Source organism: Protopterus annectens, chromosome 11.part0, assembly GCF_019279795.1.
Source record: "Protopterus annectens isolate FY-2018-M chromosome 11.part0, PAN1.0, whole genome shotgun sequence".
In the NCBI taxonomy this organism is placed as follows: domain Eukaryota; kingdom Metazoa; phylum Chordata; order Ceratodontiformes; family Protopteridae; genus Protopterus; species Protopterus annectens.
In genome coordinates, this window is record NC_056745.1 from 1,260,414,747 (window position 1) to 1,260,428,048 (window position 13,302).

Sequence of the window (13,302 nt, forward strand, 5' to 3'; positions counted from 1 at the left end):
CAAAATGCATTCTCTCGAGGCACTCCTAAAAATGGAGAACATCGATATCTGTGCAGTAACTGAGACCTGGTTCAAGGCTCCAGAGAGCACCCCTGCAATACCAGGCTACAACTCTTACCACACATTTCGGTCACCAAAGCAGGACCGAAACACTAAAGGTGGAGGAGTGTCAATATTCACCAAGGATATTCACACCACCAGGCTAGTTGCCCAACACAATGCGTCTGAAATTCTCCAGGTGCAACTAACACTAGGTAAGACTGCAATGCAAATTGTAGCTTGCTACAGATCTCCCACCATACCCCAAGATTCTCACTACACCTTTCTAAACATACTGGAAAATATTAAGATAGAACCAAACACCCTAATACTGGGTGATTTTAACTACCCTGCCATTAACTGGGAAAGCTACTCATGTACCAACACCTTTGCCCAATGGTTCTTGGAATTCATAAATTCCAATGCCCTGGATCAACTAATCCATAGTCCCACCAGGGGCTCCAATATCCTAGACCTGGTCATTACAGACATGGGAAATCGATGCTCCACACCTATGGTCACCCCCTCATTAGTCACGTCTGACCATAAGCTAATCACCCTTAACATCCACATCCAACCCCCACCCCCCAATAAGGAAACCTCTATAAAAAACTTCTCCAAAGCCAATTTCATGCTACTCAAGTCAGAAGTGACAAACTTCATGACACCCATGCAGACGGGAGCTGAAAGTTCAACTGCTGAATCCTACACTAAGGCACTGTATGAGCACATCCACTCATGCATAAATCGTGCCATCCCAAATAGAACCAAGATGCTCTCATCCAAAAAAAAAGAACCAAGATGCTCTCATCCAAAAAAAGAAGCCAATCTGGTGGTCCCCTGCCATAAACAAACTTTACAACAAAAGGAAGAAACTGTTGCAGAAAAGAGAAAAATCCCAGGATGCAAAAAACTTCCTTACCAGCCTCAGTAAAAAACTGAGATCCCTCATAAAATCCTCCAAAGCTAGTTACGAAAATAAAATTGCCAAAGATTCCAAAGACAACAACAAGGCATTCTATAACTATGTCAAGAATCTAAATGGCAATGCTCAGATCTGCTCTGAGCTAAAACAGAATGGCATTAAATATACTGATCCCAAGGATATTGCCAATATCCTGGCAGATCAATTCAGTGCCAATTTCACCCCCTCTCATCCCCTAAATGGCCCATCTCAATACTGGAAGATTGCCACATTCCGGTAATAATGGCCACACAGGTAAAAAACACACTCTCCAAAGCTAAGAATACAGCATCCATGGGACCAGATGACATTCCGGGCTGTGTACTACATGAACTACAATATGAACTGGCACCTCACCTAAGTGTCATGTTTAATCATAGCCTCACCTCAGGTTTCGTGCCCACTGAGTGGCGCACAGCTACAGTTATCCCACTCCACAAGGGGGGATCCACCTTGGATCCCGGAAACTACCGTCCCATCAGTCTGACGAGCCTTATCTGCAAGGCCATGGAGCGTATTATTATGGAACCTATAAACAAAGACATTGGCAACCTTCAAACACTGGACCCCACCCAGTTTGGGTTTGTGAAGGGCTGATCTTGTCTCCTAAACTCGATTGACTTCTTTGAATCAGTCTCCAGAGCCATGGACAAGGGTAAGGTGGTCCACACAGACTATCTAGACCTTGCCAAGGCCTTTGACACCATCCCCCATGCTGGAATCATAGATAAACTTACTAAGCTGGGCATTAATCCCTACATCACCCAATGGGTTGCTAACTGGCTTACTGATAGAACCCACACTGTAAAAGTAGCCAACTCCAAATCCAGCTCCAGACAAGTGACAAGTGGAGTACCTCAGGGTTCAGTCCTGGGACCGCTCTTGTTTGGCATCTACTTCTCTGAAGTACAGGCCAACACTAAGGAACTCTGGATAACAAAGTTTGCAGATGACTGCAAACTGGGAGCCATTATTGAATCCCAAAATGATGTGGATACTCTACAAAAGGGCCTTATATAAACAGATGCTTGGTGCCAGAGCCATGGACTCAAGCTCAATGCCAAGAAATGTATAGTTATCCCCTTTGTGAAAAAACATGTATCCATGAATTACCACATAGGTGGCAGTACACTAAACACCGAAAGTTTGATAAGAGACTTAGGGACACAGGTGGACAGTGGTCTCACCATCGATAACCACATCGCCACAACAGTCAGGAAATCCTTCTATGTGGCACACCTCATCACTAAGGGCTTTTCATCCAGAAAAAAGGAGGTCATTGTCCCACTGTACTCATCCCTCATTAGACCCATTATAGAATACAATGCCCGGTTTGGTATGTACCTCTCAAGACATCTGCAACAACTGGAAAGGCCACAGAAATACCTCACTAAAAGAATCACAGGCCTAAAGCAGATGCCCTACGCTGACCACCTTAAAAAACTCCAGCTATACTCTGTTGCATATCGTCTACTCAGAGGCGATCTTTGCTTAACATACAAGGCCATGTCAAACCCAGAGCTGTTGGACATGCTACACTTAAAGAAATCCCAATCCTCAGAGCCACATGCTCCAGGGATCTAAACCTTGTCATAACAATAAACAAAACATGCTGGAGGGATAGGTTCCTGACCCAGAGACTCCCCAGACTCTGGAATAGATTGCCCATACATGTCAAGCAGATTGCCTCTTTGGTCCTCTTCAAAAGGAACCTTGATGATTGGATGGGAGAAAGAAAATTCTCCCCGGGGATCACGTCAGTCACCCTGCTAGACAGGGGTCCAGGGAAGTAAATAGTGTGGGAAGAAATAGCCAGGGAATTGTTATGGCTAAGCTTGTATAGGCCCTAGGGCTGATAGCCTAGTACCAACCTATGAACCTATAATGGATGTAGTTGAGGCCCTGTGATAGGAGGTAAATGTGCCCTTTTATCAGCAACATGTAGAAAGTCATCTGCTAAGGCATTAATGGCAAAATGCATGCTCAGCTGAGACTCTGGTGTAGAAATACATCCATATAATGCCATGCACATACTGATGGATGTAGAAAATGTTTGTCACAGCCTGTATGTGTGCACATATGACTTGCAAATACGGCTGCTGTAGCAGTGACTCAGTAGCTCAGTTTGTTAAATGACTTGCATGCAGTACATTGTGCCACACACAGTTATGGCTTCAAATCCATTGTTGTGCTGCATTTCAGTTAAATTATTATGAAGGCAACAATTAATGGATCACTAATATACTCCTTATCCCCACAAAGCATTGCAAATTAAATTGCTGCTTTTCAGTGCATGAAGTCTCAGGCCTGCAGGTAGGGACACACTTCACATATCCATATAGCAGTATTGTATGTCACCTAGTACTCTGTTATTGCCACAGTTGCCTAACACACGTAGCTTAAACACATGCCTTAATTGGAGTGTAAGGGGTGCCTACACCCTGGCACTATCTCTACAACAAGGCTGACACAGCTGACACAGATCGACTCGCAGCTTGTTGTCCTCCAAAGTGTTCACACTCTCTGCTTATGTCTACTACCTGCAGCAGCAGCTGCAGCCTCTGGTACACACAGCTCTATGTAAAGGTTTCTGGTACAAACCTACCCTCTGCAATGATGTAGTCTCCTCACCCCAGTAGTATCCATCTCAACAGCTAAGAAAGGGGCTCAGGTCTACATATAGGCCTTATATATTGCACAGTGGTTGCATGTCATTGGCTAATGATAGTGCAATTCAGCTGTGTTGGCTGCAATTAGCATTTCAGAACCACAGATTGGCTTAGAGGTAATCACTTACTGATGTTGAGCATGTTTAAAAGGCAGCCAGCTGGCTATAGGGAACCATTCTGTATGAGACCTTATTCACACAGAGCATGCCTTTGTGAAACATTACTAGTAACACATTTCAACAGAGGAGTACTGCACTCCATGAGGTATGTAACTTTTTTGTGTATAACAGGATGCAGATAGGAGGATACAGGTATGGGGAATAGGGATTACAGCAGTAAGTCTGTCTTACACCTTTGGTAATGACATGTCATTGATATCCTGCTGTGTTACACCTACAGGGGATGTACAATACTCCAAGGCTGCATTGTCTTTTGTCATTGTCACACTGCTGTTGTTGGACTGTCCCTTCATAGTGGTTGTAATAGTACACTGCTATTTGTCTGGCACTGATTTTATGACATATTATTGGCTGGTTGGCCTTAGCAGACACACCACCATAGACTGGAGTGTTGGGTGTATGATCATACAGCAGAATGTTTCATGACACACAGGGAAATACCTCACTATTGATACTATCTCAGTTGAATCCACACACTTTGTATGTTGTTACACTGTGGGTTATGACGTGTGAGCAAGCAGCGGATAGTGCTGGCCATTTTGCCCTTGCTGCATCTGTACATAGTGGATGTCCATAATGTGTTCCTCTTGTGTTGTCTTCCAGGAATTATGTACCACAGATGACACCCACCCTTATCGGATGTAGAGAATGAGATAATCTTGCAAGGACTAAGGAAGCATCATGACATCCTTCTATCCAGGGGAAGACATAATAGGGAACAGTGAGTCGCACTGTGGTCAGACCTTGTCCATGACATTAATGGCATGGGCCAGCAGGGCAGGACATATGAGCAGGTCCGACATCCGGCAACTGACATGATTAATGCTGCATGTCAATGGGCAGTGGATATAGCCAGGGACTGGGCTGTCACCGGTGGAGGGCCTGCAGTGGAACAATAACTCTTGGCCACTGAGGAATTCCTGACGTACCTAGGCACATGCGACAGCTCCCAGGCATCCATGACACTGTACACTTTGGAGGTGGGTGCCACAGTTTCCACAGCTGAGCAGCATGCAGATAAGATTACTGTGATCAGCATTGTACTACTGTAGCAGTCAGTGTGTCAGGCTGTAGATACTTTGATGTGGGGGTCAGGTCTTTGTTCTTTGGGGGGGGTATAACCTCAGGTATATAGTCATATGCAGATTGGGACCAATACAACAAGTAACACAGTATCTACTGTAAATGTGAGATATATGGATGTATTACCTTGTTCTGCTGCAACATGCAGTGGTATTGACATTACCCCACCCTCAACTATTCACAGGACTGTCAGGTATTGCCCAAGAACGTGGTCCTGTCCCTGGTAAGTATGACACTTGTTTTGTTAAGGAACAATTATAATCTAGTATGGTTAAGGGCCAGAACAATGCTCTATGTACATGTAATTATGTGTGTAAACAGCGTATGATGTTTTTAAATGCCAGTCTGGAAGAGGTACCTAAGGTTTCCAGAAGGGGTAGTCACAGGAGTGTAGTTCAACAAACAGATACACTTTGGCAGTTGCAGGTAAGAGCAGGTAAGGCTCCTGGTTTAAATGAGCCAAGGAATCTAAAATGCCTTTTAAAATACAACAGGGTAAAGGAAAATACATTAGGCAGTGAAATGTGTATTTCCGTATAATTGTGAAGAGATTTGTACTAGGTTCTATGTGTTGTTTTTTTTTTTTTTTAATTATAGTGTCATACTAAGTAAGTAAAAGGTAAATATTACTAGTCATGTTTGACTTGATTTACTTCAAGTGATGGTTATAAAGGTCCTGAGTTGAATTTAAATTTTGTTCTGAGGTATTGCTTTGTTGATGAAGGTGGAGAAAGAAGTTGTTTGACAGCTAATCTAGTTGTGGGTCTTCATTGTTATGAGTCTTGGATGCTTTTTGTACACAACAGTGCAGGTATTAATGTGCTGCTTTCTTCTTTCTTATTGCAGGTGACTGTGGGAGTTGGAATCTGTCCTCTACACATCCTGATGTCAGTGTCTCATCGGACACTGATGACGATGGTGGCCACAGTGAGGCACAGGTGGGGGTGTTGGGGGATGAATCTGTCCCATAGGTAGACATCATTCTTCTGCCCCTGCTGTCACTGCACACAGTCTTTATGCCCACACATACCCCATCCCCGGAGGCCACATATATTGGACAGTCAGAGGGTGGAGACATTGAACAGGAAAATGTGGCAACTATGCCTCCAGTGAGTGTAGATACTAGCTGTAGCCATACAGCTGGCAAGGTCGCACACAGGTGGATTGACAGGGGTGCTTGTAGGAGGCCTGCTGTCTGTTCAACACCTGTTGCAGGTGTCACATCACGGGTCACCCGGCACATGTTTTTCGGGCCATCATAGAGGCACAGGCATGTTTTGAATGGAATGCCAAGCATATTGCTTAGGGTTATGGATGCCACATAGTCTGACATCTGTGACAGCCTCCACCACACTGGGGACACCCTGGATCAGTTCACTGATGCAGTGGACAGACAGTGGGCTGGGATGCTGTCTGTCTTGGACTGCACAATGTCTGTGCTGGAACATGTGGTTGGAGATGAGCATCGGACTTGTGGATGTATGTCAGCAACACCGTATGCTGAAATCCATGTGGCCATGCACATTCATACTCCCATAGTGACAGTACATCCAGTGCTACAGAGGGGAGTGTGCTGTCCACACCATGACATGGCAGGCCATGGGCTCATGGTCCTGGGCAGTCCCATGGGGACACAGTACCAGTAGACAGCAGTCCCCTTCAGGTACTAGCACCGCTTCTGACCTTGGGCATGGAGGTGCCAGTGCAACTCCTGGCAGAGCCGGTTCCCATGTTCGGGGCTGGAGACAGTGAACTGTCAACTCTACCATGTACAGTTCAAAGCTGTCCAACATACACATAGGGCTAGCACTGAGTTTGACTGTGTACATTCATGCACTCACACACCACTGGCAAATGCAGGTCACCTAAAGACATACACACAGCACCTCTCCATGGTCCATCTTACATGCTCCTCCCTAACTCACACACATTCTATCTATGATTTGGGTGATCCTAGGCCTCCTGCATCCCCACACGACACACTGTGCAAGTGATGATATCTGTGCCACATCCCTTTCATCCTTGACATTGATTCAGGGAAATAAAGCTATAGGTCTGATGCACAGGGAGGGTGACTATATTGCTTAACATGTATTTGTGTAATGCAGTGTTAGTTCACCATGCCACTTGTAGTGGCTAATGAGAGATAATGGCGGTTCATGGTGAAAGGCATGTTTTAACTAATAACCAACCTCTTAAGTTATTTGTTATAGTGATAATTAGCTACTTGATGTTCCAACAAAATACCAAGAAAGTGAAAACTAGTCGACCCATGAACAACTCTACCAATAAAGATGGTTTGCACTCTTAGATGATTACAGTTAAAACACTATCTAGGGTGTTATTTGAACAGCTTGCTTTCTGAGCCTCTCCATGATTATCCAAACTATACTTGGCTGGCCTACACAGACCTGTGCTCTGCTGCAGCTGTTGATTGCTTCTACTAGAATTGACCAAACTGCAGATCCTCGACCACCAGGAAACTCTCAACATTGTGATCGCACCTAACATCTGCGAGCTCAACAACATATAAGAACTGCAGACAATCCCTCTACCAGTAAAGAAAGGACAGAAAGGACTAGTACAGCTATCACTCTAGACCTCTTGTTCGGCATTTATTTTTCTGAAGTGCAGGCAAACATAGGGGGATTGTGTGTTGACAAATAAAGATGACTGACTGCAAACTGGGCACCATGACACTCCATCAGACACAGACAGACATCCTCCAGAAAGGTCTCATAGAATGGATAACGTGCCAGAGCCATGGCCTTAAAAGCTAAATGCCAAAATGTATAGTCATACCCTTTGGGAAAAAAAAAAATGTAATCCCTAATTACCACAGGTGGTAAAATCCATTAAACGGAAGAAGTAGTTATCAGGGACCTGGGTACCAAGTAACCTCTTTTGACACTCATCATTTGCCAAAGGTTAGGAAGACCTTCTATTGCCCATTGCCTACATGAAGGGATTCATCACCAGATCAGAGGAGGTCATTGTACCCTGTACTACTCTTCACTTATCTCACCAATGATTGTAATGAATATTCCCTACCGCCCCCCAAGAACCTTTTACCCGACACTGCAGCAGTTGGGAAAGACCCCAAAAGTTCCTCACCAAAAGGAAGGCTCTCAAACATAACATACATCTCACTGACTGAAGACCGAAGAACTCCAATTCGATGCCAGTCCGATACCGCCAGCTCAGAGGTCTGTGCTGTCAACAATATGAGGCCATGTCCAACTAACATGCTCACATGCTCCACCTCAAAATCAAAAAAAGAGGAGCCACGAGCAGAAACCTCTTATCGGATATAAAGGATAGGATATATAAATAGGATGTGCTGGAGGGACAGACCACACACCAGTCTACACTATGGAACAAAACACTGACTCAGTCCATGTGAGGCAGAGCCCTCACTGACTCTGTGGGAAGAGAAATCTTGACAATTGGATGGGAGAATCGTCTCTGCAGCAAACTAATGTGTATAGTATTCCATCCTAAGGGTGGTGGTGAACACACACACACTCTGGCTAGGCTTATAAATGCCCTAGGGCAGATAGCCTAGTATGAACCTATGAACCTATTTAACCCTGCATAAGTGTATGTTGTTTTTTTCAACTGTTTGAGCCGTTCTTATATTCCATAGAGCAGGCTCACTCTTCCATGCACACTTGCTGGACGCTAGTCACCAGCTATCCTACCCTGAACCCTGCACCTTTAACCTTGTGTACTGCTAATAACTCCCCAGACTGCAATATAATTGGTTTCACCTCATACTCAGTCTGGTTACATATTATAACTGCTAAAAGGATGATCAAACAGGCATTCTAAACATAAATGGCTTACCTGTCCCTTTACTACTTTGCTGATAGTTTTTTGTTTTGTTTTTGGGCTGAGCCGTCTGGCTCGTGGTTTCAAAGTATTGAGAGCCCTCTCCCAGAATATGTCACACCTGAGGTTACATAGTGTTCCAAACTGCTAGCGTGCCACTTTTAAAAAACTAGCTGCCAAGTAGGTCTCCTACCATTCTGGTGTAGTGTGCATACCATGTCAGTTTTAATTTAAAGAACTGCTGATAACTGTTCTGTATATCATCTATAGATTTGAGTGTTGTGTCATACATGCTGTATGTTAGAGTATAGAACTCATAAGCCTTGTACTATGTGTGCTGAAGCTAATAATACTACTGAGGACAGGTCACAATTTGGAATGTAGAGCAACTGAAGCATGACTAAGACTGATAGAGTTGCTTCACTAAGACTATTCTTTCTTATTGTACTATTAAATCAGAGGCATTGTAATTTCAACTATCACTCGCAAATTACTAAGGAGTGTATCTGCTGTTTCCACAGTATAGAACACGTCTCTTATTATCTCAGCAAATTAAGAAGACCTTACTTGTGTTTGTAACTGCTTAATGATAGTGTACTGCATGTGAGGACCTCTATGGCATTATTATCTGAACAAAAGAGGATCTGGTCTTTGCATATATATATATATATAGGTTACAGTAATATTTTACTCTAAAGGGAACTACTCAGAGGCATCTTGTCTACTGTTTTAACTAGTTATGCTTTATATTTCATGTACTATTTAACTATTTGTATTGCATGAGGGTGTAACAAGTGGAGTGTTTCATAATAATTTTTGTATGAAATTGTTGGATTCTCTGTATTGGAACTATCAGACTTCTGTATAGTGCAACACTCACTTTCTCCACATCTGCACCCTTTGCCTAACTACTCTGCATTTCCTCTACTACACCCCATCCCATCCCTTAACCCCTGTCTGCCATCTCCATATTATCTACTAATTTTACTCTCCTTTCCAGCTCTCAACACTGTGATTGCCCCTAATGTCCATGAGGTCTACAACATATAATAACTGCAGGCAATCCCTCTACAAGTAAAGAAAGGAATAGTGCAGCTATCACTCCAGATTTAACCCTGCATTAGTGTATGTTAATTTTAGCAATTGTTAGAGGTGTTCTTACTATTCTAAAGAACAGGCTCACTCTGGAGTGCAAACTTGCCCAACGGTAGTCACCAGCTATCCCACCCCGAACCCTGCATCTTCAACCTAGAGTACTGCTAATAACTCCCTGGACTGCAATATAATTGGCTTCACCTCATACTCAGTCCGGTTACATATTATAACCACTAAAAGCATAAACGAACAGCATTCTAAACATAATTGGCTTAGCTGTCCCTTTACCACCTGGCTCATATAGTTTTTTGTTTTGTTTTTGGGCTGAGCCGTCTACCTCATGGTTTCAACCTGCTCTGTTCACCCTTTGCTAAGCTCAGGCTCACTCTGCTCCCCTACCCTACCCCCAATTTTCACTCACCCCACTGCACCTAACCTTATACTGACCTGTAACCACACCTACTGTCCACCAACCAATCACAATCCAGCCTGTAATACTTGCTAATGACATCAGTTGACTGCCTTCTCCTTTAAGACCACATACACTCTTTGCACTAGTCCTGATCCTACATTCATATTATTACACCTATAGACCCTCTTTACCATGATAAGTTTAAGACTTACTCTATGCCTTCTTACCTCCAGCTCCTTGTTACTCCTATTATATACTCTATCCCAGTATGACACCCCCCCCTTCATCTAGCCATTGCTCCACCCTGGCATACCACCACATATCAAACCCCACCTAATTCTCAACAGTACCTTATATCTCCTGCCCTCTTCCACACCACTACCAATGACTACCACACCCTCAAGTACTTCCCATAACAAACTAATTCTCCAACCATGATAAGATTCACTAAACTCCTAAACAAGCTCACTAAACTCTATCATCACATCACCAAACAACTAAACCTTGCAGGCAATATTTATCCCAATCCTAGTCCCACCTCCCCCCAGTATACCCCACCTAATGCATCACAACTAAACCTTGCCCAAATGCACCAAAGATACAAATTATCCCTCCTCTTGTTCAACATAAATGTAAGGAGCATAGCCAGAAAAAACTCATAATCTACATGCGCCACAATCCCACTATTCCCCTGATATAGTTACAATAACAGAAACCTGGCTAAAACCAAATAGTGACAGTAATGAAATCACACCCCTAGGTTACAATATATTATGTAAAGACAGAATAGATAAAAAAGGGGTAAGTGTGGCAATCCTATACAAAGACCACCTCTCTCTTCACCTCCTTGACCCCTCTATCCCAGACATGGCAAATGCTGAATTAATTCTATTAACTCCAATAAGCACCTTAACATTATAGGTGGATATATGCCACCAGGCAATAACATTCCCTTACTTGAAAACCTACTACAATGGTGTTCCTCATCCCTTCCCCAAGAGACCATCATTATAGGGAATTTTATTACTGATTGGCTACTTTGCTCATGCAGAACCCCAAGAACCCACATTAATCTGTATGGATTGACCCAAACTGTAACAACTCCCACACGAACAGACAACACTTCTAATGCAACTCTATACTTGACTGGATTCTAGTTAACTCTCCCCACCTATCATCCCACTCAGGTTGCCTACCTGACAACCTGAGTGACCACTCCCCAATCTTTCTCCTTAGAGTAAGCAACCATCCAACACAACAAACCACCTTCCGAACCATCAGGAATAAAAAAAAAATTAATCCTAACAACTTTATCTCAGCCCTACAAAATTGCCACTGGGATCATCTTAAACAAATGCCCCTAGACAAAGCAATTCTCTCTTTTAACAACACCTTTCTTAATATTTTCAACATTCACACTCCACCTAGAAACATTAGAATCAAAGCCAATTACACACCCTGGTTAACCAAAGAAATGAGATCCCTACTCAAAGCCAGATACAAAGCCTGGTCACAGTACCATAAGTACAAAACCAATACCACTAAACAACATTTCCTTGAACTTCCAAATAAAACCAAAAAGAGCTAATTAAAACAGATAAATCAAATTTCTACCAAAATATCCAAACCAAGCATCACAAATATCCTGAAAAATTCTAGGCCACAATAAATAACTTATTACACCTAGGTAAAGTTACTGCTCCCACTCCAAAAACAACTAATAACCATGAAAGTGTAACAAACCCAATTCAACACTTTCTTTACTGAGTCTATCCAAACACTAGCTAATAACCACACTAAGACCAATCCCACCCACCCCAAACATGATTATAACTTACCCTCACAAAACCCCATCAATCAATTCAAACTACATCCTGTTTCCACCAGTTATATCAAAAAACTACTGAAAAAACTAAAACCCACCACACTAGCAGCAAATAACATCCCCCCAGAATTTCTACAAATTGCAGCCAAAGCTATCTCCTATCCAGTAGCCATATTCATAAATAGAGCAATTACTGAAGCTTATGTTCCCACTATCTGGAAAATCTGTCACGTTTTATCCCTGCACAAAGGAGGAACTTCTTGTGAACTTCCAAACTACCACCCCATTGCCATTCTTTCACCCCTGTCTAAAGTCCTCAAAAGAGTAGTACACAATCAACTCATGGAATACCTCCTTTTACATAATCTTCTATCCCACACCTGGCATGGTTTTCATCCTGCTCATAGCACCACAACAGCCCTACTGTCCTTTACTAACATAATTAACTAACACAGAAACAATGCCCAATTTCTATCAGCCTTATTCCTTGACCTGTCAAAGGGTTTTGATATGGTCAACCACAAGCATATTATTAGCATCCTTTCCTTCCTTAACCTCAGCCATACTGTTATTACATGGTTCCAAAGCTACTTATCCAACTAGCATTAAGCAGTCCAATGGCAAGAATTTCTCTCATACCTCCTCCCAGTCAACGCAGAGGTCCCCAAGGCTCCATCCTTGGACCCCTACTATTCTCCCTCTTTACCAACCAGCTTCACTCTGCCACCCCACATGCCACTGTAATTCAATACGTGGATGACTCAACCCTGATCTGCTCAGCCTCCTCCCTCACCGTCCTTCAAACCATAACCCAAGACTCGTTCCTGTCTGTAGAAGCCTGGCTAACCAACTCTCAGGTTATACTAAATCCCAATAAAACAAATCTCCTCCTTTTACACCCCACTAGGACTACATCCCCTTCCCCAAGCTTCCACATTTACTCCAAAAACAAAACCTTAATTACTCCAATGGACTATTCTGACTCTGTCATTGTCCATGTTGGAGTGAATGACTTGAGACGTATCTCCCTGGACTACATGAAAAGAGACATTGAAGAGCTCTCGGATCATGTGGCCCAGGCAGGTATGACTCTAGCCCTGAGCAGCATCCTGCCTTCACCCAGAATGATACCACAGTGTAAGGACAAAATGATTGACTTCAACAATTGGCTAAGTTTCTGGTGTCATTCAAAGGAGATCCAGTAT